This window comes from Podarcis bocagei (genome assembly GCF_964188305.1).
Source record: "Podarcis bocagei genome assembly, chromosome: 1".
NCBI lineage: Eukaryota > Metazoa > Chordata > Lepidosauria > Squamata > Lacertidae > Podarcis > Podarcis bocagei.
In genome coordinates, this window is record NC_138125.1 from 103714292 (window position 1) to 103741014 (window position 26723).

A 26723-nucleotide genomic window follows, 5' to 3' on the forward strand; every position below is an offset into this window, starting at 1 on the left:
GGCATTATCACCAGAATTCCAAACTGTTGTTAATGTTAACTATGGTGTATTTAAATAAACCAGATTCAGAACTGTTGGTTTGAAGATGGCTTTTACATAACCATAGTTAATGTTAACATTCATCAGTATGGATGACCTGACAAACTGGGGTTGAACAAACAAAGAAGTGAAACTTTCCAAACTCCTCATTGAGAGGAGGGGAAGGAGCAAGCAAGCCCAAATCTTACTGCAGTTTACTCACATTACACTAAACTATAGTTTAGCAACATGTTCAAATTCTCTATTTGTGTTTGAAGTGAAACTTTCAGACTTTTCTAGAAATCAGTGACCAGAAGATCTAGACTTTAAGAACACTAAATTTAAGCTTTCTACCTTCCATGTAAGTCCAACACCTATTTAGGACTACGTTTCCAAATACTGTATGAGTTTGTCAAAATTTCAAAAATAGCTTAGCAGCATAATATGCTTGCAAAACTAACTGGAGCTCAACCAGTACTTTCCTCAGTATTTCTATATTTTGTTGCTGTTAAAAAGTGATTTTAGAACAGCAACAAAATATAGAAATACTGAGGAAAGTTGGACTATTACAAAGCATTTTTGCCAGATAACATTTTTATTTTTTATTTTGAGTGACTCAGATACTAGACATATTAAGATGATACAGGCATTGAGACATTCCGTTTTTCACCTTTGTTCGCTTCAGGAAAGCCTGTAGTGGCAGAATGTTGAAGTGTTCACAGAAACTAGATTTTATCATCATACATGGCCTTGGCAATTGTACCAGATACTGCAATGTCCTGATATGACAGGTGCTGTGAGATGCTACCTTTCAGGGACTCTTCACTGATGACATTTTTCCGACTCGGTGTAGAGGAGGGAAAAGTGATAATCGTAATGTGTGATGCCGTGATTACACCTGTTTGCATGACACTCATTCATATCAACTGAGCGCGTTCTTAAACACATAGCCATTCCTAAAATTACAGTGCATCTTCAATGAGGTTTTAAAAAGTTTAGAAGTGCATCCAATGTACTCCCAAAGCTATGTAATATACAGGGGAAATGCTGCTAGAGCTTCGCATGACACCCACATACCCTTTATGTCCATGCCACAGAAGATACACAGCCAGATTAAATTGCACTGCTGATACTGAATGACTAGCTTTCAGATGCAGGGCTGGTGGATGGTGATGCTGGATTACCTTTATGGAAAGAAGTTCTGTGCATTTAGTGTAGCACTAAGATAGTATTTTGTAGTCTTAAATAATATCCATAGTCTTAAAAAAAATGCCAGATGAAAACACTGCTGATTGTGTGTTGTGCTATTAAAATTTTGTGTGCGTGCACGCGCACACCCACCCAATTTTTCTCCTAAGAGTAATCACTACTGCCTAAAACTAAAAAGTGATAATTTAAGACATCTAGTTACAGAGGCGGGGGCTGGGGGAGTGCCACACTTGCCTTCTTTTAATTTCACATCACAATTCTGTGATGCGTTTGGAGAATATACGGCAAGAGCCACTAGCACAGGAATCCAAGACATAAACTGCATTCATCCCGTAATTCAAGCAAAATGTGTTTTAAAGGATTTGAGTCTGCAACCGTCTTGTAACTAAATCAGAACCAGAAGCAGAAGATGTGCGCCAAACAGATAGATATCAGTTTCCTTGAACTTGATCTGATTAAAGAGTAGCTCTCCAGGAAAAAAAAAAGTTAAATGGGCTGCTACGTCAGAGAGCAGGAAAAGATAAAAATAGTTCATGACAGGAAATAATATTAAACCAATAATATTAACCTGTTATGAAAATCTCCCAACTTTTTGTTTTCAAAGCTTTCTAGGATGTGCCCCTCAAATTTATGGCTCTCCAGCTTTTACATATTACTGTCTTAACTGAGGCAAGATTGAGATGAACAATTGCTATTCTCTAGTTATATGGACCTGATATATACAAGGGATACATCCATGGTTATGTCATTTAATATAATATTCAGAGATGTTTGAAGAATTCAGAATAGAGTGCTGTCATGCCATCATATTTTTTATAATATACAATGACATTTAAACATTAAATTAAGATGAATACATATTTGTTGAGAGAGAGAGAGAGAGAGAGAGAGAGAGAGAGAGAGAGAGAGAGAGTGTTGTGGAGTACAACTAGAAGATCATTACTCTCCTGGGGGAAAAATTAAGGTAAAAGTTTCTGATATTTTTCTTTATAAAACTTTCAAACTTTTTAAAGTACCACCAGCCATTGTATTAAAAGAACCCCTCTTTTAAGCAAGTTTAAAGAAATTAAATAGGATTAATGGCAGAAGTAGACATTACAGGAATCATTTGGATCACATCATTTGGCTTCTTTTCAGCGGAAGCTCAGCAGAACTCAGTTCTGGCACCTCTCAGGTGGACGCCATGCCATTGTAAGAGAACAAGGGAGGTGTTCATGGTGAGTTCTGGCACCTCTTTTTCTAGAAAAGAGCACTGGGTCACACCAAAATACATCTTGCACCAGAGGAGAGCAGGGAGTAGGACTGCTGTTTTCAGTGACAGCCCAGTGGCCCCTGCAACATCCATCTGCCATTACTCTTAAGTCAGCCATGCTGACATGTTCCTGATATGTACATCTCTGTAGCTCAAAGAGGCCTTTCCCATTAGGTGTAAAATATGTCAGTATTCTTTAGCTGGCTGAATTAAAGCAACAAGTTATTAAAATAACCCACCCACCTCCTAATATCCATTTTAAATGTCAGAAGTGTAGCAAAACACCATCAATCAAATGAACTATTTTCGTTTTAAAGCGCAGAGGGGGGAGGGAGAGAGAGAGAGAGAGATGGACATTCATCTCGCACATAGCTGTGATTCAAGATTTCTCTGAACTAAACCCTGTAACATCTGACCATTAATATGCTGGCTTAGTCCTGGGTCACGAAGCATCTTCTCTCTGATCTTTTTATTCCTCTCCATAGGCAAGCAGCCCAGACAGTAACTTCACTAAGAATAAAAATATAAACAATGTGAAGTATTATTCAAATTTCAGAAGCCTCCTTCAGTCTAATTTGAAACACATGACACTATTAATGAGACTCCACTGGTGTGTCGTGGGATGTGCACATTTTGCATTGGGAAACCAGGGGTGTGGCAGGGCAGGGAACAGACAGATTGTTTTCCCACAGATGTACAAAATGGAGGGGTCTTGCTAGTATGCCTACAGGACAGCATAGCCCTGCAGGGCACCAGTTTCAAATCCTGCACTGAGAAAAAGCCAGTATTTTAAAAAGCTCACCATTTCAAACCATCCTTGTAAAAAGAAAATAAGAAAATTGCTTCTCTTTTCAGATCACCTCCCATCTTCCTCCTTCCCTCAGAGGCCCAACTCATGACAGTTTTGTGGAGTTCAGTACTTAAATTGAAGAAGGGCTACAGCAAGGCTGCGAAAGCTTTCGGTCCCCCAGATGTTCAACTGCAATTCCTATCAGCCTCACCTCACCATCATGGCCAATGATCTAGGATGATGGAGGTATATATCAGCAACACCAAAGGTTCACCAACCCTGGGCGAGAAGACTCTCAGCCCCCATTTGCTACTATTTTATTTTGGCCCTTTCTCCCAAAACAACTCATTTTCTGTGTAGAGGGAACTGTTTCTTTGCAGAGGAACATTGAATCACATGAGCGCAAACCTGCTGTTTGGAATGGACCAGCCCAGTAAGAACTAAGACAGAGATACAGAGAGGTAACTTATGTTGCATAAAAAAAATTACGATTTGCTGTATAGAAATCATGCAAATGTACATTTTGCTGCAAATACATGTTTAGGGAAGCTGCTGCCAGAATTTGAGTCTGTTTTCCATCAGAATTCTGTGGACTTAGCAAGAGGGGGAAATCCCACCAATTACAGAAAATTATAAGTGAAATCAGTCTGGTATATTCTGCATATGAATTACAGAGAAATATGTTATTAAGCGCACAATCTGGCTGATTATTATTTCTTAAGCAAAATGTCAAACTCTTTAATATGCATTGACATGGACAGAATGGTCCATCCTAGTTATTTATCTATTTTAAAAAAACAAAAAACCATCACTAGGTAAATCAGTACATCAGTACTGTTATGATCATTTCTAAGGCTAGTCCTTGTGGTCAGAAGGCAAGATTGGTCACATGGAGAGGCAATTTCAAGCCGAAAACTTTCCATAATACAGTGGTACCTCGGGTTAGGTACTTAATTCGTCCAGGAGGTCCGTTCTTCACCTGAAACTGTTCTTAACCTGAAGCACCACTTTAGCTAATGGGGCCTCCTGCTGCCGCTGTACCACCGGAGCACGATTTCTGTTCTCATCCTGAAACAAAGTTCTTAACCTGAAGCACTATTTCTGGGTTAGCTGAGTCTGTAACCTGAAGCGTATGTAACCTGAGGTACCACTGTATTGCGTGTTTTGATCTTAAATTCAGTAGAGTACACTATGGTTACACGTTATAGCCAGAAGTAGAGAAATTTGTTTAGTACTTATGTAGAGAGATAATTTAGAGATATCACACCAACATAAATGCAATGTAGGACTTAAACACCAGAAAACACACCATGAGAAGAGATGGGATTTTGCAAACAAAAACACATTAGCTATTCTTGTCAAACCAGACACTTTCAATATTCAGAAGTATACCTTGTGAATACCACCATGAATATTCAAAATATTATGCACTTACAGGTTCTAAAGCAAATATATAGCATTCTAGTCAGAAGATGAAATCTATATATTTGCAGTGCCTATAATTAGATTGAGGCTGCAATCCGATGGTGTCTGGGAGGGAGCCTCAGAGGACATAGGATGTTTTTGATCCCCCTTTCTGAGGCTGGAGAGAAAGGTCTTAGCCTGGAGAAAAAGTTCTGACTAAAGAAATACCTTTCAGCCATTGCGGACCCTGGATTCTGTTTTGTCCCTTGCCCTACTGGTTTTGGTAGAGGGACCAAAATGCACATACAGGGAATGCTTGGAGAAGGCATGGAACTTAAAAATCTATAGACTTCTCGTTTACCTTAACATGCCACATAAATTGGAGGGGGGGGGCATACTTTACCACATGTATTCCAGATGTATGTGGAATGCCACATGTATTCTCAACATTTTATTTTAAGGAGGGGAAAATAAAATAATAAAATCAGCTTCCAGTTCCTTTCTGCCATGTATCTGACAAGGCTCTGGATATGACATTTGGATTGCTATAGTGAGTTCTCTGTGGGGTTTTCCATTGAATGTGGCTTAAAAACTGAAGCTAGGGCAGAATTCAGCTATTAGAACATTGACAGGCACCTGTGTACCATGCCAAGCAATGTACACACCTGCCTGTACATTGGTAGTTCGAATTTAAGGTGTTAATGCTGATATGTAAGGCCCTGAACAATTTGGGATTTAATTGGAACCCAATGGAGGGGGGTGCAGGGCTTCTCCCACCAGTAAATGTGCTGTCTAGTCACGTATAAGGCCTTCTCTGTAGTGGCACCTAGCTGTGGAAGCTCCTCCCCCAGAGGCATTACTTTCAAACACAATAAAGTTATTCTAAAGTCCAACATTTCATCACCACCATGGTTTATTCGCATGCTGCTTTTCCGTGGTAAACCATGCTCAAAGGGGCTTCCAACATCACCAAAAAAAAAAAAAAGAATCACATGAGGAAACAATAAGATTTCAGGAGAACGCATAGTTACAGACATGAAAATTTACAAATACGAATAGACTAATAAAAAAATCCCTAACAAGAGATGCGAATGCAAGATCCTAATTTAAATAGCAGCGCAAATGAAAGCATTTAAAACATTAATAATCTTAATTGTTACGTATTCAGCAATTAAAAAATAAAATGCAAGGTTTGTCATCCTTTCCTATACAATCAACTACAAATAAGTCAGTGGGACCGAAAATGAGTCGCCCTACGCTGCAGAAACTGGCCTCCAACATGACTATACATGATACAATTGGGCTAGTGACCTGGAAGGCTAACAGGCTTTAAATGTAGGCTGCAGTAATTGAGACAGTCAGGGATTCAGTATTGACTTTTGTGAGATCAGCAGCCTTACCTAACTGCGGTATCTATGTAAACCTGAAAGCAAACTGTATCTGACTTAAAACAAAGCAATTTCTGCTGGCAGAGAAGTGGCCTGCCTGCCCTTCCCCAAGGCTGAATTTCTCACTCTCCTAGAACACAGCCAGCCTTGATTCTTCACCTCCCTGAGCCAGATGGGTAAATACAGCCTTAGGCTTCCCTATCCGTAAGTGGACAGCTCAATGGAGACGTCTAAATGCACAGCTGTGGTCAAATCTATCAGACGAAATGAGGACTTTTGCAAAATGGTGGAAATACAAAAACAGGAAGAAAATAATATTTATAGGTATACATAATCCCCCTCACATAGGCAAAGAATAAAGTGTTCAACAAAGGACAAATAAACAAATTGTATATATTACTAAAATATTTGCAGTGTTTTTCTTTTTCTTCCCTCCTCCTTTTTCCATAAAATTTTATTAAGGAGTTTTCATAATACAATAAAAAACAAGCAAACATAAGTGAAAACAGAAAGAGAAAGAGAGATGGATAAACAAAATGCAAAGCCCTCTCTCACAGGTAGCTCTTAACCCTTGTTGTCACATAAAAATGCACGAACCCTCCCAGCTCTTACCTGGGAGCTTCCCTTTCTTCCCCCAGCTTCCTATCCTGGGAGATCTTCCCTTCCCTGCCTCTCACACAGGGTTTTTCACCAACCACCCAGCACCTTCATGTGTGTACCCTCACTGACCCAGAGCAGAGGACACACACACAAAACAAACTAACAAAAAGAGGCAAGAGCAGGACTTCCGGGTTGGCGCCATCGCCGAATGGCGGACTCCCTCCGAGCTTCGGAGGGAGTCTGCTCGGCAGGGGCTGGGTCCTACCGCGCCGGCAACGCGGGGACCCTTAAAAACCACGGGCAAGGAGACCATGGACATGGGTGACTCGGCTGGCACAGTTAGCGCCCTCCCGACTCGTGAAGGAGCCTTTTTAAAGGCTTCGGATCGGGTGCCGGGGAGTGGCGTGGTGCTGTGAGTCCTCTGCTTTCCCTGCCGAGCGAAGCCGCATGCCATTCGACGGAGAGCGCTGACTTCTTCTATTGAAAATTCGGACTATCAACAACAACCCGTGAGTAATTGGGAAACCGGGTTTAAAAGGAGAAAAAAAGAAATTTTTTTCGGATTCGGCACGAGCGGGGGTGATCCAAAAAGGAAGTCAGTCCCCCCCTATTGTAAACATTCTAAAACAAGGACTGGGTAACCAAGAACTGTGCTGGAGGAGAAGAGTGGAGAGTGAGGAGGAAAATGTAACCCCCCCTGGGAACCGGGGCGATTTGCAGAGCCTGGTGAAGAGAGACAGAGACTTTGACAGCTGTCAAAGTAGCTGTCAAAGTTGGAGAATATAAAGAGGACTTTGTTATGAGGACTTTGCTGGTTAATTTTGTTACAATTTGCTACAATTTGGATATAAACTGTTGAAAATAAGGAACAACAACTTGACTTTTGGATTAGAGGAAACAAAGTTACTACAATCCCCCTAGAGGGGTTTCGGGACATTACAAAAACGGTCGTAAGTGGAAAAATACTCTTGGATTCGTATAGGACTTGTTATCTCCTGGGAAAGCCGCAAAACTGAAACAGTATTTTGTCTACAGAGGTGTTTATATTAAAGGAGACAATAGAATTTTCTATTGAAGAAAGGAAGGGACTGGACGTAAGTTTTTGTTCCTGAACAACAATAACCTCTGTAGAGGCACCAGATTTCTGAATTAGAACGTTTTAGCAGCTGAACAGGACAAGAAACCTGAGAAAGTGAGGAATAAAAACAAAGGACTGACTACGACATGGAAAGAACAATGGGAGGAGCGGTAAAGATCAAGGAAATTAAAGGCCTTTTTTAGATTGGACGTTTGAAGTTAAATAGCATTAAAACAAATAAATTAAGAAAACCGGCAAGGTGGAATTGGGGAGAAATCTGGCCATGGATTTGAGACCTCCAGGCTGACAACATACAGACTGATGGACATGGGGAATTCAAACCGGGAAAGGGGGGGGGAGATTTGGAATCCAAAGGCTGTGTAACTATTTTTTGAATCTTTTTACATCTTTTATCTTCTATATCTTTATATAACTTTTGTATATCATTTTATTTTGATTGGACGTGTTTAAAAAAGGGAATTCGTGGAAGGAAACTGGGGTGGACCTTGGGGAAAAATCTTTTTTTTTTTTTCTTTTTCTGTTAATGATGCAGGATGGTGGTAAGATTGTATAATTCAAATTGGATAGTGGGTTAAACAAATTAAGTTTCAAACTGGGAGCGAGAACTTGTAGAACTAAATTAATGAAAGGGGAATACAGTTGGGAGGGGAAGGGGGGAGTCCAAGAAAGTTGGCAATGAAAATAAGGTATTAAGTGTATTTTATCTTTTCTTTTTCTTTGTATTTCTATATCTTTTGTAAACTTTAATAAATATGACTTTAAAAAAAAAAGAGGCAAGAGCAAAGCAAAAAAAGGGAAGGAAACTGGGAGATAAAAAAACAACACACGGTGAGCAGTCTTCTAATTATATGCACATTTGAAAATAAAAATTGCTTGCCTTCTATTATTTTTTATTTTTGTATTAATTAATTAATTATATTAATTAATTAATATAATTAAATATAATTAATTAATTAATTAAACCAAAGAAACTCATTGCCAGTGGATGCTAGATAAAAACGGATACCCTTGCAAAGGGGAGCTCAAGTCCAAAGGGTAACCTCGAACGTTTGTCATACTCAAAGTAGACCTGCTGATTTTAATGGAGCTACGATGAGTGCTGCCCAACCTTTCTGTTGCTGCTGGGAGGTGTTGCTTTGAATTACAGTTTTTAAATGCTTTATATTACTCAGGGATTTTTTTCAGGAGTACTCAAAGGTACGCAGTACTGCCACCTCTTTTTGTTGTTGTTGTTGTTGTTGTTAAAAAGTATGACACTGTAACAGCTTCATAGTGAGTACCGGCACCTATTTTTCTAGAAAAAGAAGCAGCACAGATACTACCTATATTTCTTCTTTCAGAGTTCCAAGATGGATTCCAGCCAGGCAAAAACATCAAGTAGAGTGTGAAGCAAGACTGATGTGGGATGGGTAGAGAAGGGGTGCCTGTGAAGGGGCTATGGTAGAGTTACAAGGCCCACAGAGAAAAATTTGGAGAAATTGGTCCCCAAGCCTGAGGCCACTACCCTTGTTCTAGCTGAAGTTCATTTAGATCTTGGGATGATTCTGTCCACCCATCTTTCCAATGGATAAGGACTTACTACGTCCAATCAACTCTTCTTTGAACCTTCCTGAGTACAGATATGTTCCTGGATCTTTGGTTTTTTTTCAGACCTTCCACCTGGCTTGTTCTCCAGTTGACACCTGGCTTGTTCTTGTTTTGCACTTTGTTCCTGGATACTTGTCCGACAGCTTTGGATTTCCAGCTCCTGGCTCACCTCAGACTGCTGCCTGTGATACCAGAACACAGAAAAGGTGTGGATCATCCTCTCTTTCTTCTCCCTACCCACATGATGAGGAGGAATACAAGGAAATGAGCCTATGTATCTTCCTGGGCTCCAGCAAGGAATTGCTGCAGGAAGTTGGGCAAATGCATATGAGTCTGTTTCTTTTTCTTTCCAGTAAACGACACACTTCTTACCTCCTTCCTCGCTCTCCCAACCAGCAGTCCTATATAGAAAACTGCAAGCTCTTTCCATTCTCCTGCTGAGATTTTAGTCTTTGGCCAAACCCTCTCCCATCAAGCCACAATTAAAAGGGACTGCTGGATAAATGGCTTGAACTGAAAATTATTGCAAAGAATCTTCCATTTGCAGCTTTGTGCAAGAATGTGGTTTCCCAGCCAGAAATATTTCCTTTGTTGAACAAGCTCACGTCTGTTATTGCCTGTATCTAACTGCAAACTGTGAACTGGCGTTCAGTGCCGTGAACTGCATAAAAACTGATGAAAGATCTAGACTTAGCAGTAAGTGACAAGCTCTCCGGTGATGGAGACCATTAACAGTTTGACAGTGACAAAATGCAAACAACTGCCTGCAACACTGGTTCTGAATTTATTGGGGTATTGATGTAGACTTTTTTTAAAAAAAGAAAGAAAGACAGACTCCTAACTTATTTGGTAGATCTTGATGTGGTGTATACTATACATAGTATGTATCAAGAAGCAGGAAATACAATGTTGTTTATCGGTAACAAGTACTGGTCTTCTGGACGGGTAAAACTGCAATGCTCCTTCTTTTGGGTCTTAGAAGAGCGGTACTTAAAAAAAATGCAGACGAGTATCTTTGATGTTATTTATGTCCATGGTTGCTCAGTGTGCTAGGCCTATGTGGTACAATGAGGGCCAAAGCTGCAAGATGCCTCAAACCACCCAGAACAGCACTCTGGGAAGTTTTATAGTGTCAGAGAAGTATTAGTTTCTTTGCTGCCATTAGCACTATGGAGTAGGCTGTGTTATAAGCTCTAACCTGTTCTTAAGTCAAATTCATCCTACGTTGTCTATCCTATGTGTTCTAGTCTCCCAACCAGTTAAGAGATCCTTGCAAGAAAAATGTGGCGAATTAGAGGCAGCTACAGGGGAGGCCCTGAAGGGGTACAGTTTAGGAAATTATTCCAAGAGTTAAGCCTAGCATGTGGCAATATGTAGTAGCAGATACAACAACAGGGATTGAAAGCTGTAATATAACTAGAGGGAAAGTTAAGGTAGAAAGAAAATATGAAGAACAAGTTTGGAAGACAGGCAGCAGGAGACTGGCTGGGTCAGAAGACTAGAGGCAAGAGGGTGCAGCAAGGTTGCTCAATTCTCAGGAAGGCCCAGGGCTGACCTGGAACCAATCATAGCACTCAGGCTGGGAGGCCTCTTCAGATAATATGGTCTCTGCTTGAAAGTGGCTCAGCAGGAAAGAGTCCTTAACTTACAAAGTCAAGGTTATGAGTTCAAAGCTGGTCATTGTTGACAGTGGGTGGGCAGGGAAAGAGCTGAGGTAACCACAGGTTGGGAAAACAGAGTGCATCAAACTTTGAACTTCTGTTCAGTAGCCAATGGAATCTTTACAGATTGACTTTCTGACTTTGAGGCCCTTAGCTTAAAAGAAAAATAAATTGAAACCAAGAATCTCAGAAGTCTGCTTACATTCCTGTTCCTGTACTACATTGCACAGATCACAGCTGTGCAAATTTCAGAACACCTTGCCCCAATACAATTGCAATAAACCATTTTCAGCCCTTATGATCCCAAGGTTTTGCCACAGATGTCTATTAGCTGTTCATTTTTCTTCTTTTTCTGAGAATTCTCATTTGCTCCTTTGTCCCATGACTTCCAGAGGCCCAAGAGTTAAGGATGCAAAGTTCACGGGTTTGCACTTTTAACACAGGGAAAACCAAGGATTCAACTGCCACATTATCACAGCAGATAACATCCATTATGGTCATATTTATCTGCCCAATCCCAAATCTGGTATGCACAACCTCAAACGTCTGACAAACAAGAACAACAAAATTTGTTCTTTTGACATGTACAAGGAACTTACAATGGCAATTTATTTGCTTCTTGTTATAGGCAAGTTCTCAAATGCTCCTGCGAGTCCCATGCCTCATGAGCACCTCATGAAAAAGTAACATGTTCCACACTCATGTTTTCCTTTTCAACCAACACATTTAAGTTGAAGATACTGAGGTCTGATACTGACATGATCTTAGCTGTTAGCATTTCCAATCTCCATATACTCAGCAGAATTCTGGGATTTGCATCCCACCCATCCCCCAGGGATAAAAGCCTAATAACTCTCCAGTGCTAACTCCAAAGTAAGTTTCCAAATTGGAAAGCAGGGCATCCCCATCTCTAAGTGTGCCTCTGACAGAATATTTGTTTAGAAATGCTGTTCCCAGCCCCAGTTCAAAAAAGTCATGCTAGAAATAAAAGCTCAGGTCCCTAAGAAAATCTAGTAAAGCTAAGGTCCCTAAATCCATGCTAGTGAAGCTAAGGTCCATAAAAAGGAATTTGCACAAGCCTCCCCCCACAAAAAAAAACCTCAATGAGTTGTGTGCACCTAAAATATCTTCATTGGTACTTTCACTTTTGGAAAGAATGATTATTTTCAGGAAAAGTGTGAGGGAGCCTGAATCTAATCCTTTTCCATCTCCCATGATGATAGGTGGACTTGGATCCAGTCCCCAACTCCCTTAGTGGAATGCACCACTAGAAACACTTTGTGCTCCAGTTCCCAATTTAGTGTTGGGCCCTATACATGCAGCAACTCTATGCCGAGATTCAATCTTGGAAAGCATACACATAACACCTTTTTGTGGACATGGTTCCCAATCTGGCTGAGGAGAGCCAGTGTGGTATAGTGGTTAAGAGTGGTAGACTCATTATCTGGTGAACCGGGTTCGCATCTCCGCTCCTCCACATGCAGCTGCTGGGTGACCTTGGGCTAGTCACACTTCTCTGAAGTCTCTCAGCCTCACTCACCTCACAGAGTGTTTGTTGTGGGGGAGGAAGGGAAAGGAGATTGTTAGCCGCTTTGAGACTCCTTAGGGTAGTGATAAAGCGGGATATCAAATCCAAACTCCTCCTCTTCTTCACTGGATCATGGGGAAAAGTGGCAATCAGAACAACGAGATGCTGCTAAAGGACCAACTTCCAGAATTTCTGTCTTTTTAGATATTTTCCTCAATAATTTCACAAAGACGCACATGTGTGTGTATTTCTGCATGTGCACACACAGCCGTGCATGTATAAGTACACACACCAAAGGGTTAAATGTTACAGTAGAACTGAAAGTGTGTGCTTTTAATAGTTCTTGTAGCATTTTTTTGTAATAAGGGGAAAAAACTGCATTGCATTTTATACTCGCCCTCAGGTAACTGTTCATTTGGATAAAAGGTCTTATTTCTAACAGATTCCAGCCCTTAAAGAGCTCCAGGGTAAATACTCAAAATATATTTACCCCTTAAAATTTGACAATTGTATTTTAAAAGACAAACGGTATGCTTATTACACTTTTACACAGGGAGAAAAGCCATTATTTTAACTGATGGAGCTATATGCGAAAAAACCCTGATGGCTGTAAAAGGCACCAAACAAACTAAGACAGCACTGAGGTGTGCAGTCAGAACATGGATTATTTTGTTGAAATATCTAACATGATACTAAGACCAGAGGCAAATTTTAGATATGGAGCTTAGGTCTGGGTTTGCTGTTCTGAAAAATAAGAAACATATATAATACGCTGCACAATCAGGGAAGAAAGGCTTTATGGCTACGTGGTGCTTTCAGTGCAATAGTTTTCTGCACAAACAGTGTTTGTTGAAATAGTGTTACTTAAATGTAAAACACTGCTCCCACCCCCCATCCCCACCATTTTCAAAACTATCAGTATCTTCTGGAAAACAAAATGAAATTAGATAAAAGAAAGCTCACCTCAACCTCCTAGCACATCTTTAAATTGAATAGGATTCCTTCACTGTACATTTTACATACTGGAAAGTTTTGTTTCCAAAGCCCAGGGTCTCATTTTGACCCCTTTCTGAAGGTCATGTTCACATACATTCTTAAACTTCCCACTCCCCCTCCGTTTTTAATTTGAGTTTTCAATCTGATAACACATGGCAGTCTAACAAGACACACACACGCACAGCAGTCGTCAAACAAGTTGGTCGATTCCTTCCCATCATTTAGTAGGGTCACTGCTATTGGCATGAGAAGTAACCATGCAAATCGAGAGACCTGTGAGTAACACTGAAGATTGTTAGTGCTATGACATGTGCCCCAGTCACTTGGAAGTTGCTTTCAAGTGCCATCCAAGCAGTAGTAATATATTAATTGGGCTGTAGTTTCTAATGACACAGTCATACAAGCCACTGTCCCAGCAAATAAGCAGTCCAAACAGCAAGGACTGGTATAATGGCACACTCTCGCAGCCCATCTCAGTAAATGGAACTTGTGGGGCAGTATAGATTACCAGATATGAACCTAAGAACTGTTGATAAAACAGCGCCCTTTGGATCAATTTGGATTGGAAGTAGGCCAGCAATTATGAGTATCACTGGAAAATAAAGAAGAAAAATCCCCAATAGTTCTAAGTGGCAGCTTCGGGATGACTTATACTGGCCCTTTGGGAAGAGAATTTTAATCTTCTTTTTTGAACTCTGACTAACATAGTATCTAAAAATTAAGGAAAGAGAAAACTGATTGCCAAAAGTGAATGATCTTTTGCTTCCTGATGTTCTCCTACACCAAACAAACTTTATCGGGTGCTGATCAGATTACAATCATGGTCCCTTCCAACTCTACAGTTCTATGATTCTAGTATCTATCCATGACAAAAACTACACTAAGGTTGAAATCCTATTCCCACTTCCCTGGGAGCAAGTTTCACTGAATTCAATGGCACTTACCTCTTAGTATACATGTATCAGATTTACCTATAAAGGATGATATCTAACCAAGTCATACAGTGAGTAGACCCACTGAAATGTTGATTTAAATGAGGATGGGTCGAGTATGATATAGCTGGATACAACCCAGTGTTCCTTGAGTGGCAGTTCACATATTCCTAAGCAACACAAATGCAAGGGGCTCAGCATTGATGTCCACATGTACTATGGAGGCCTCCCATACCAATATAATCTCCACTAGCTTAGACAGGGGCACTGCCTGGGAGTAAGAGAGTGGGGATACCAACAGATGCCCTACCATCTCTTGAAAACCCAGCACCAATTTTATTTCATGAAATGGGCAATGTATGGGGGTTAAACTTGGCTCATTTGCCCCCCCCCACAGGGCCTATTCACTTGTTTCCCCCCTCCATTACTAGTTGCCCCTAGAGCCAGTGTGGTGTAGTGGTTAAGTGCGATAGACTTGTAATCTGGGGAACCGGGTTCGCGTCTCTGCTCCTCCACATGCAGCTGCTGGGTGACCTTGGGCCAGTCACACTTCTGTGAAGTCTCTCAGCCCCACTCACCTCACAGAGTGTTTGTTGTGGGGGAGGAAGGGAAAGGAGAATGTTAGCCGCTTTGAGACTCCTGAAGGGGAGTGAAAGGCGGGATATCAAATCCAAACTCTTCTTCTTCTTGTCTTCTTTCTGCAGGTATCTGCCCCTGCAGCCCATGTGCTTGGCTCCTTGATGTGGAAAGACCTTCAGTCAGCAATACACTGAGGACCTACTGGGCTTTTTCCAAACTCTCCCTCTTGCATGATAATTAAATGGGAGGAAAAAATGAATGATTCTAGAACTACAATCAGGCTGGAGCAGAAGCCACTCTCCAGGTGTCACGGCTATAGGTTCAAGAAGCAGGTTCAATAATTCAAAGCAGTTCTCAGTTAATGAGAAAGGAAGAAACTTGACAGAAAAAAAGTATAACAATTAATAATATAACCAAAGAGCCTACCTGAAAATTATTCAGGAAGACATCAATATGATCATAAACATTCACTTTGCATTAATAAGCTTTGCTTGTGATTAAAATGTTGGCAGATGGTAGCTTTTCAGTTAAAAAGTGACAAGTTGTTTAAAAAAAAATCCATGTAACCCCCTACACATTTCCCTTGAAAAGTTTTGTTATTCTGCTTGTTTTGTATGTATGTGATATATATATATATATATATGCAGGTTTTGGTGTCTTTGGGTGTCTTCCCGTGTAAGAGTTGGGGTGTCTAGGCGACGTTTCGACGAGGTCTCACTCGTCATCTTCAAGCTGGTGCTTTCGGCTTCTTGTTACTAGAACAGAGCAGGATCTCAGTGTTTGAGTTCCTATAAATACTGTTGAGGGGGTGTGGTGTATAGCCTCCAACGTTCTGGGCAGAGAGGGAGTTCCCAGGTTAGTGTGCCTTTTCTTCTTTTGTTCCTTAATTACTTGAGGGATATCTTGAGTGATTTCTTGAGTGATATTCTGAGTACCACTTAGGAGGGTCATTAGGTGTGGATTAGTTGCTAAAGCTTTCGTGTCTTGACCTCTTGAGCTTGTGAAGAGTTTTTCTGAGAAGATGGCTGTACTGCACTTAGTTGTGCTCTGGCTTGGCTTCGTGTATAGGGGCGAGCTGTGGTTTTGTGCCCTGTGCCAGCCAGATCTGTGTAGGGATTGCAGGGGGGTGCAGCATCCGGAGGTGCCACTATGGTTTGGCTACTGGATGGTGTCTGTACTTTATCTGTGGAGAGGGTCTGGGTTTGGGTCTGGTGTGGTTGATTGGAGATGGCGTTCTGTGTGTCTCTGGTTCTGGTGTCGGTTTTTGTGGGGAGGGCTAATTTCCAGATGTCTGGCAGGCGGGACGTGTCGTCACGCTTGTTCATGTTGTGAGGGTGTTTCTCTATCTCGATGGCTTCCATGATTATTCTCTTGTGGTGATGTTCCATGTTAAAGAGCAATTTGGAATCTGCAAAATTAATTTCGTGTCCTGTTTCTTTCATGTGTTGGTAAAGAGAGGAAGTTTTTTCTTCTTTTTTGACGGCATTCTTGTGTTCTGCGATACGTGCATTTATTCGTCTGTTTGTTTGTCCAATGTACGTGGCTGGGCAGACTTTGCAGGGTATTTCATAGACCCCTTGGTTTTCTAACTGGATTTTATCTTTTGGGTTTCTGAGGATATTGGCTATTTTTTGGGTTGGTGCAAAAGGCTGTTTTGATATTGTGTTTATGGAGGATTTTGCTAATTTTATCTGTAGTGCCCTTGATATAAGGAAGGAGGGCCATGCCATTGTTTTCTTCTGTGTCTTGGTTTTTGGGGGGTGTTTCTTTTTGGATTAGCTTCGTAACCCTGTTTTGTTGGTATCCGTTGGCGATTAACTCAGATATGTTGACGACACCTTTGTAATTTGGCCACACGGGAAGGAAAAACTAGATAGCTTCCTCACACATCTCAACAGCCTACACCCCAAAATACAATTCACTATGGAAATAGAAGCCAACAACCAACTTCCCTTCCTTGACGTCCTAATCTACAAAAAACCTGATGGCTCCCTAGGACACACTATCTACCGGAAAAAAACACACACCAACCGCTACTTACATGCACAATCACACCACCACCCTGCACAAATAAATTCCGTAGCCAAGACTCTCATCTCCAGAACCAAACGCCTGGCTGACAAAGACCACTTGACAACTGAGTTACAGAATCTCTCAAATGTGTTAATCGCCAACGGATACCAACAAAACAGGGTTACGAAGCTAATCCAAAAAGAAACACCCCCCAAAAACCAAGACACAGAAGAAAACAATGGCATGGCCCTCCTTCCTTATATCAAGGGCACTACAGATAAAATTAGCAAAATCCTCCATAAACACAATATCAAAACAGCCTTTTGCACCAACCAAAAAATAGCCAATATCCTCAGAAACCCAAAAGATAAAATCCAGTTAGAAAACCAAGGGGTCTATGAAATACCCTGCAAAGTCTGCCCAGCCACGTACATTGGACAAACAAACAGACGAATAAATGCACGTATCGCAGAACACAAGAATGCCGTCAAAAAAGAAGAAAAAACTTCCTCTCTTTACCAACACATGAAAGAAACAGGACACGAAATTAATTTTGCAGATTCCAAATTGCTCTTTAACATGGAACATCACCACAAGAGAATAATCATGGAAGCCATCGAGATAGAGAAACACCCTCACAACATGAACAAGCGTGACGACACGTCCCGCCTGCCAGACATCTGGAAATTAGCCCTCCCCACAAAAACCGACACCAGAACCAGAGACACACAGAACGCCATCTCCAATCAACCACACCAGACCCAAACCCAGACCCTCTCCACAGATAAAGTACAGACACCATCCAGTAGCCAAACCATAGTGGCACCTCCGGATGCTGCACCCCCCTGCAATCCCTACACAGATCTGGCTGGCACAGGGCACAAAACCACAGCTCGCCCCTATACACGAAGCCAAGCCAGAGCACTACTAAGTGCAGTACAGCCATCTTCTCAGAAAAACTCTTCACAAGCTCAAGAGGTCAAGACACGAAAGCTTTAGCAACTAATCCACACCTAATGACCCTCCTAAGTGGTACTCAGAATATCACTCAAGAAATCACTCAAGATATCCCTCAAGTAATTAAGGAACAAAAGAAGAAAAGGCACACTAACCTGGGAACTCCCTCTCTGCCCAGAACGTTGGAGGCTATACACCACACCCCCTCAACAGTATTTATAGGAACTCAAACACTGAGATCCTGCTCTGTTCTAGTAACAAGAAGCCGAAAGCACCAGCCTGAAGATGACGAGTGAGACCTCGTCGAAACGTCGCCTAGACACCCCAACTCTTACACGGGAAGACACCCGAAGACACCAAAACCTGCATTCCTGTACCCGTGAAAATCTACGAAAGCATATATATATATATATATATATATATATATATATATGGCACAACTTTAAACATTTCACAATTAAGCATGTCACAATTACTCAAAATTAAGTGGGGGCAGAGGACCAGCCCTGACTGCCATTCAGTGTAAATCAATTGAAGGAAGCCAAACAGATGAAGAGACTGATCAAAATGGGACTGTCAATGTAAACAGTCTGCCCATGGGTCCCTCTACTTCCTAAGACATGGACGATCTCACTTGACATAGGAAGGCTGTAAGTGGAGCGAGGGCTGCACAGCTAGGTTACATGTAGACCACAATAAATTACCACTTGGTAAATGGTTTTCCGTATTCACTCAAAATGCTCGGCCTATCTTTTAAGTTTTGTCATAACAGCCAAGGGTGACTTCTCCAGGTTTCCTTTCTCAGCATAATTCATTCTGGATGGAGAAATATTAGTTAATAATATTGCCTTATTAAGTTCTAGAGCCAGTGCCCACTGATTCATATTAGCATCAAATTATATAAACACACGGAGAAGACTGCAAACTGATGAGATCCTTCTGTTACATGGCAGAGCAGGACTCTGAACATAATGACACCAACAACCATGTGAAAAATGTATATATCACTTGCTGATTAACAAAAGCAGTAATAGTATTCTGATCATGCTACTCAGAGCACTTGTAGATTTATAGTCATCACTAATGCATAAAGGTTTTGCTGATTTTTCAAAAACCTGCCCTAATAAGAAAATAAAAGCTTTGTGGTTTTCTTTTCCAGCATATTTGCTTCCTCCATTTTAGGTTTTTAGAGAATCTGAAGAATTGTTTTGTTTTATTCAAATGCATTATGTGCGCCTTGTTTTATATATATTGGTATTTACATTGCTAGCACTATAGTATAATGAAATTGCGTGTTATGATTCAGTATTTCTACATTTATGATTTTTAATTAGTATAGTTTATCCTCTTAAAAGTGTCTTGTATTTATTTTATTTCTATATTATTCATAGGTTCAGCTTATTTTCAGATAATCAGGACACATGGCTGTATATTAAAAGAAACTGCAGTATCTATTTTTCATCATTACCCTAACCCATAACACTCCTTCTGTTTGCAAAAAGCCTTGGCATTAGCTATGGATGATCATAATCCATTCTAGCTCATTCATGAGACCCAACTAAAATGTAGGAGTTCCCTTTGGAATAAGGACTTTGTACACCGCAATTTCTCTACCAACACCTGAAAATCCCCCATTCTTCCACTGTCAAATTATTAACCACTTAATTTCAGCTAGTCTTAATTGCCCAGTGTCACTAATGGCAAAAAACCCCAGCTCCTACTTTCATTGCTTCCTTCCTCCTCTTATTTCCTTTGTCTACAGACAGGTGCCATGATGAAGCAGGAGGGGGGAAAGACTGGTAAAATTACTTTTCTGATTGCTTCATTTCTATTGCATGGAAGGAAAAATCAGGAAGACTCTATAGCGGAACTCTTTGGGCTCTGCAAGGATAAAAAGCTCTCGCAATAGATGGGAACAACTCACATTGACTTTTTAATGCATGGAAGAGTACAGAAGAAACATAGAGGTGTCCCATGCATGTGTCATATGCATGAACAGAACTCCATGCATAGAAAGGGATGTGGAACTGTGCTGCTGGCCCTGCCCCAATGTCACAACCATCCCTGGCACCACCCCATGCACATAGCATAGGCGTGAGAGAAGGGAAATCTGCCATTGGTAGCAGCAGAGAAAAACACATGGCATTATGACACGAGTTAAGGCTGCTGTCAGAAGCAACCCCAAAACTGAGTGCAGAGTGCAATTTAGTTTTTAATCAATTGCTACCAATGCCCTCCTTGACACCCTCGACATTAGTAGTAGCGCTAGGATATTAATATTAACAGCATATGCTTCATTCTCCCACTGAAATCAATGGGACTTTCAACTGCTTAATTTTGGCTGGATTACCAGCACCGTACATTCCTATTTGTCAGGGAACTGCCATCGGAGCATCAGGTGGTGGAGGGGCTCAGGGAGGAAGAAAGAGACTCAACAGCTGAAGCAGGCACCAGCAGGGGGAGGAGTGATTCTCTGAGGGAATGTGAGCAGGAGGGAGGGCTCAGGGACGCTTCCAGCGAAAACAGTGGGGAGGTATCTGAGTCTCACATAGGGAGACCTACACCTCGCCGGAAACTGTCACGCCGTGAGTCCAGGAGACGCGTTTCCGTTAAGGAGCTCCTTTGCTGGAAACGCTTCCGCAGACAGCCACTGTCGGACTCTACTAGTGACTAGAGCAGACATGTCTGAGGAGCTCCGTCACACACTGAGGTTTGTGGGGTCGCACAAACTCTGAGGGAGCACGATTTTACGCACAAGCAGCTAATCAATCCCTAACAGCAGTCCGACAGTCTTTGTACGCTGCCTGTGCAAGAGAAAGCATCATGAGCGAACCAACCGGAACCGGAGGAGCTGGGGTTGGGGCTGGTCCAAGCTTGGAAGATAGATACCGAGCGTTGGAGGTCCAACTGGCGCTGCAGACGGCGAGGCTGGAGGAGAGAAGGGCTCAGGATGCAGACAAGAAGGGGAGAGCCACTCAGTTCCCCAGAAAGGTACCAGGATTGGTGCAGAAGTTTGGGGGGGACCCCAAGGATTACCATGCCTTTAGGACAGAGATGCAATATGCACTTAATGTGCAGTTTGATGAATTCCCTGATGAGGAATCACGAGTTGCTTTCGTGATTGGGCATCTTGAGAGGGGGGCGAGAGACTGGGTTCGACCCCTGATGGCAACGCACAATGACGTACTAAAGGACACGATGAAGTTCTTTCGTGCAATGGATATCATGTTTTCCAGCGATATTGAGGAAGGGGTGGTGCGCAGACAGCTAATGGCTTGCAAGCAGGGAAGCCGATCTGTCCGTGAGTACTGGACTGAGTTTACCATGCTGGTTCACAGACTGGGTTGGGATTTATCGGCGGCACCCATTCAGATGCTATTTGAAGAAGGTCTTTCGTCGGCTGTGAAAGACGAGCTGTCACGGAGCCCCAGGGCGGGGTCTATGGATCAGCTGACCAAATCTGCGCTGACCATAGGAGCGCGTCAGGAGGCAAGAGCCTTGGAGAGGCGGGAAGGGAGAGGGGAACGTTGGAAGGAGTTCCGCATTCCAGACATTCCTGAGCCAGCTTTCCCGCCGGCAGAGCCGATGGAAATCGGGACAGCGCGCGCGCGCGCATTTTCAAAACCCAGCGAGGGGGCTAAGAAGGAGGGAAAGGGCGCCCGGAAATGCTATCTCTGCCAACAGCCAGGCCACTTTGCCAGAGTCTGCCCCCAGAGGAAGGAATGGCAAGGGATGGTGGGAGCTGTTGAGGGGGAAGAGCAGGGGGAGACGGAGCAGGTAAAAGCCAACGCCTGGTTGCCACAATCGGGGCACTGCAGCCAGGCCAAAGAGCAGTGAAAGTGCCCGTGCCAGAAGCTCCTCGACCTGCTCTAGTGATTGAAGTGTTGCTAGAGCTGCAAAATGGACACCCCCTAAAAATAAAGGCGCTATTGGACTCAGGCAGCTCCTGCAATTTTATGAGCAAGGAGTTTGCTGCTGAACACCAGATACAGACTATCCCTTTAAGCAACCCCCTGCAGGTGACCACGATCGATGGCAGGGAGTTGTTGGGAGGAGGAGTCAGCTTGCAGACGGTCCCAATGATCATGAGGGTGGCAAGGCACACAGAACTGATAGCGTTTAATGTGGCCACCTTGGGAGGCGCTCCCATTATTTTGGGAATGAGCTGGCTAGCTCTACATGATCCGCTGGTTGGCTGGCATCAAAGAGTGGTGTCCTTTGGTTCAGCACATTGCTTAGAACACTGCAAAGGGGAAAAGGGTTCAGCAGGGGCCCAAGCCACCCTAGCAGGGACTGAAGTAATGGAGAAGGTGAAGGTACCACCACAGTATGCAGATCTCAGCGACGTGTTCAGCGAGAAGGAAGCTGACCAACTACCCCCGCATAGGCCCTTTGATTGCCAGATCAATTTACTCCCTGGAGCACAGCTTCCTGTGGGCAAGTTGTATGCCATGTCAGACAGGGAAATGCAGGAGTTGCGAGAGTTTATTGACAAGAACCTGAAGAGAGGTTTCATCAGAGAGTCCAAAGCAGCGGGGGGTAGCCCAGTGTTTTTTGTGGACAAAAAAAACGCGGACAAGCCGAGACTTGTGTGTGACTTTAGGAGGTTGAACGCAGTGACTGAACCAGTGGTGTTCCCTATGCCCAGGATTGATGATATTTTGACCAGGGTGCGGAAGGGAAAGATTTTTACAAAGCTGGATCTAAGGGGGGCGTACAACCTGATACGCATAAGGAAAGGAGATGAATGGAAAACCACCATGTTTACCCCTTTGGGGGCATTTGAATATCTCGTTATGCCATTTGGATTACAAGCAGGCTCCGCGTGCTTTCAATCTTTTATGAACCATGTACTGGGCCCTTTGCTCTACAAGAATTGCGTTGCTTTCCTAGATGATGTGTTGGTGTATTCGGAGAATGAGGAGCAACATGTGAGAGATGTCAGAGAAGTGTTGAGGAGACTGCAAGCCAACAGGCTGTGGGTGAAACTGGAGAAGTGTCAGTTTCATACCAAGGAGGTGGAATTCCTGGGGTACCGCCTGTCAGACAAGGGATTGGCCATGGATCCCGGCAAGGTGCAGGCGGTGCTGGACTGGAAAACACCAAAAACCAAGAAGGATGTGCAGAGGTTCCTAGGGTTTGGAAACTTTTATCGTAAGTTCATCCGCAACTTCGCCCATCTGACGGCGCCCATTACTGACTGTCTCAGCAGTAAAAAGAAGTTTGTATGGACGGCGGAGGCGGAGCGAGCGTTTGAGGAGCTGAAAAGGGCCTTCGCCTCTGAAGAACAACTTCTGCATGTGGATTTACAAAGGAAGCTAAGGGTCGAAACAGACGCATCTGACAGAGCCATAGGGGCGGTGCTTCTTCTGCAGCCGGGAAAGGAGGAGTCAGAGTGGCGACCGTGTGCCTTCTTTTCGCGAAAGCTGAACAAATCCGAGAGGAACTACACGGTGTACGACCGAGAACTTCTTGCGATTCATGAGGCGTTCCGGAGATGGAGGCATCTGCTAATTGGTGCACAACATAAGGTGCAAGTGTGCACGGACCATAAAAATCTAGAGTATTGGAGAACTGCGCGAGTGCTCAACCAAAGGCAGTTGAGATGGGCTCAGGAGTTCTCCAAATTTAACTTTGAGATTTGTTACGTGCCAGGCCCAGAGAATGTTAGGGCGGACGCTCTCTCACGCAAACCTGAATATTTGGAGGGGGAGGGAGCACCTGAAGAAACCCATATCATCCCAGAGGATCGCTGGGTGTGTGGGGCGACTTTGGTGGGACAAAGGGAATTGGTAGAGGGTACGGTGCTTGATGCATACGCCCAGGACAAACTCAGGGGTCTCAGGAGGGAGGAAGACAAACCCGGTGGTTTTGAGGAGAGAAATGGGGCATTGTATTACAAGGGAGCGTTATATATACCCGAAGGGGAATTGAGGGAGAAGGTACTCAAGCAGTTGCACGATAGTCCCACAGCAGGGCATTTTGGGCAACACAAGACCATGTGGCTGGTTACTAGGGAATTTTGGTGGCCCAAGGTCAGGGAAGATGTGCGGGAGTATGTGAGAGGGTGTGAACAATGCCAAAGAGCCAAGGGGGAGAGGCGGGCGCCGGCTGGTTTATTAGAACCACTGCCCACACCTGAAAGACCGTGGGAAGCAGTGGCAATAGATTTCATGACTGATCTGCCAAGGTCTAGAGGGAAAACAGCCATCATGGTGGTGGTAGACCTGTTAACTAAAATGGCCCACTTTATAGCCTGCTCACATGCGGTCACAGCAGAAGAAACAGCCAAATTGTTTGTAGAGAATGTGTTTCGGCTGCATGGCGCCCCCTTGAGGGTGGTTTCAGACCGGGGAAAACAATTTACTTCCAGGTTCTGGAGGAAGCTCATGAGCTTACTGCATGTAGAGGTTAATTTCTCAACGGCCCGTCATCCAGAAACCAACGGGCAGGCAGAAAGAGCAAATGGGGTTCTCCAGCAATATTTGAGGTGTTACGTTAATGACAGAGAGAATGATTGGGTGGAGAAGCTGGCGTTGGCAGAATTTGCCTACAACAATGCAGAGAACGTGTCCACGGGGATGAGCCCCTTTTTGGCTAATCACGGGTGCCATCCCAGAGCCTTCCCAGGGGGGGAAGGGGAGAACTGGAGCGTTCCAGCTGCAGAACAGTTCGTTGAAGAAATGGAAGCGATTCATCGCCAGCTCCAACTCAACTTAAACAGGGCTAAGGAGGAATATAAGAGGCAGGCAGACAAAAACAGAAGAGAAGGTGAAAGCATTAGGGTGGGGGACCAGGTGTGGCTGTCAACCCAAGGGTTGCCATTCAAAGGAGGTTGTAAGAAGTTAAGACCCAAAAGGCTGGGTCCGTTTGAAGTCATGCAGCAGGTCAACCCAGTGACTTTCAGACTCCGGTTACCGAACCACATGAAGCTGCACCCAGTTTTTCACAGGTCGTTGCTGTCACCGTATAGAGGAGACAGTGAAGGGAGGGTCACTAGGGGACCAGCAATGGAGGAGAAGGAACACAGCTACCATGTAGCGGAGATCCTTGATTCCAGGTGGAAGGGAGATCAAGTAGAGTATTTGGTAATGTGGGAAGGGGAACCGGAGTCGGAAAACACCTGGGTTAGGGCAGAGGATGTCAATGACGAAGTTTTAATAGAGACTTTTCATCAGAGGTTCCCACGTAAACCTCAGCCTGTAGCGAGGTTCCGAAGGGAATACTTTGCCACCACCGATGAGGAAGAGGAGTTGGAGGGGTTCCCAGATTCTGAAGAGGAAGAGGATTCAGCGAGCCAGGACGACGATCGATGGAGGGAGTTGTTCGAGACGTCTGAAGATGAGGAAGATTCTTTTCGGGGTTTTAGCCCTTCACCTCCCAGAGGGGAGGTAATGGGAGGGGGTGAGGGGGGCCCTGGAGGGGAGGTGGATGTCAGGGAACTGCCATCGGAGCATCAGGTGGTGGAGGGGCTCAGGGAGGAAGAAAGAGACTCAACAGCTGAAGCAGGCACCAGCAGGGGGAGGAGTGATTCTCTGAGGGAATGTGAGCAGGAGGGAGGGCTCAGGGACGCTTCCAGCGAAAACAGTGGGGAGGTATCTGAGTCTCACATAGGGAGACCTACACCTCGCCGGAAACTGTCACGCCGTGAGTCCAGGAGACGCGTTTCCGTTAAGGAGCTCCTTTGCTGGAAACGCTTCCGCAGACAGCCACTGTCGGACTCTACTAGTGACTAGAGCAGACATGTCTGAGGAGCTCCGTCACACACTGAGGTTTGTGGGGTCGCACAAACTCTGAGGGAGCACGATTTTACGCACAAGCAGCTAATCAATCCCTAACACTATTGAACCTGCACCTATATAAAACTCTCTGAATTATTTTCTCTGTGATCAGATACCAATAGCAACAGCAGGGCCATCACCTCCTCATTATGCTGTATTGGTTAAGCGTAGATTTAGTTGGTGTTTATGAAGGTTACATTGCACATAAGTACATGACAGATTTGCTAACTTTGAATCAGTTTTTAAGCTTCTAGTACTTTCTGTTAAAATGTAGGTTATTTGACAAATTGGAATTCAGTTATCTCAGGTCAATGTAACTGTACGTTAAACTAATGAAGTGTATGGCTATGAGTTATGTCTGATTAGCTTAATACAGCGAGCGCTGGACAGCTTGGGCTGCTGACCTTGAAGGAGCTGAGATAACATTGCAATGCGTTGGAGGATGTGGTTGTGATGTAGAAAAAAATTTACATAATAGTTTGTCATACATACTCCTACAAAATAGGATTGTTTCGAAGTCGAGCAAAGCAAAACCCACATTCAACCACCTCAGGCAGAACAATTTTTCCCCCCTCTGAAAAGTTGTTCCACACTGGCAGCTTAGATGCAATAAGAAGAAGCAGAGAACAGCCAAGGAAAAGCCAGAGAGAAAATAAAATATATTTAAAGGGCTTTATTTTAAATGCTAAAAAATGGACTTACTCCACATAGTCAAAATGCACAGTAAATACTTCTATGTGGCATAAAATTAAACTTAGATTCACACGACGCAGCTCATGGAGCTGGTTGCTTAAGTCCACTGGGGAAGTTTGGGTCTGAAAAAAACAATCCCACCAAATGCTGTCAATCTATTGAAACCGTTCTTATCCCGTAGTTGTGGGAATTATCTGGAGAATAAACAAATCCAAGTGTGAGGAAAGACAATTGAG

The 26723-nt window shown here is 43.3% G+C and overlaps 1 protein-coding gene across 15 annotated transcripts in view; it reads right to left on the reverse strand.

Moving 5' to 3' along the window:
• Window positions 1-26723, reverse strand: part of GTDC1 (glycosyltransferase like domain containing 1) — a 246325-nt gene that overhangs the window by 160421 nt on the left and 59181 nt on the right. The window lies entirely within an intron of this gene.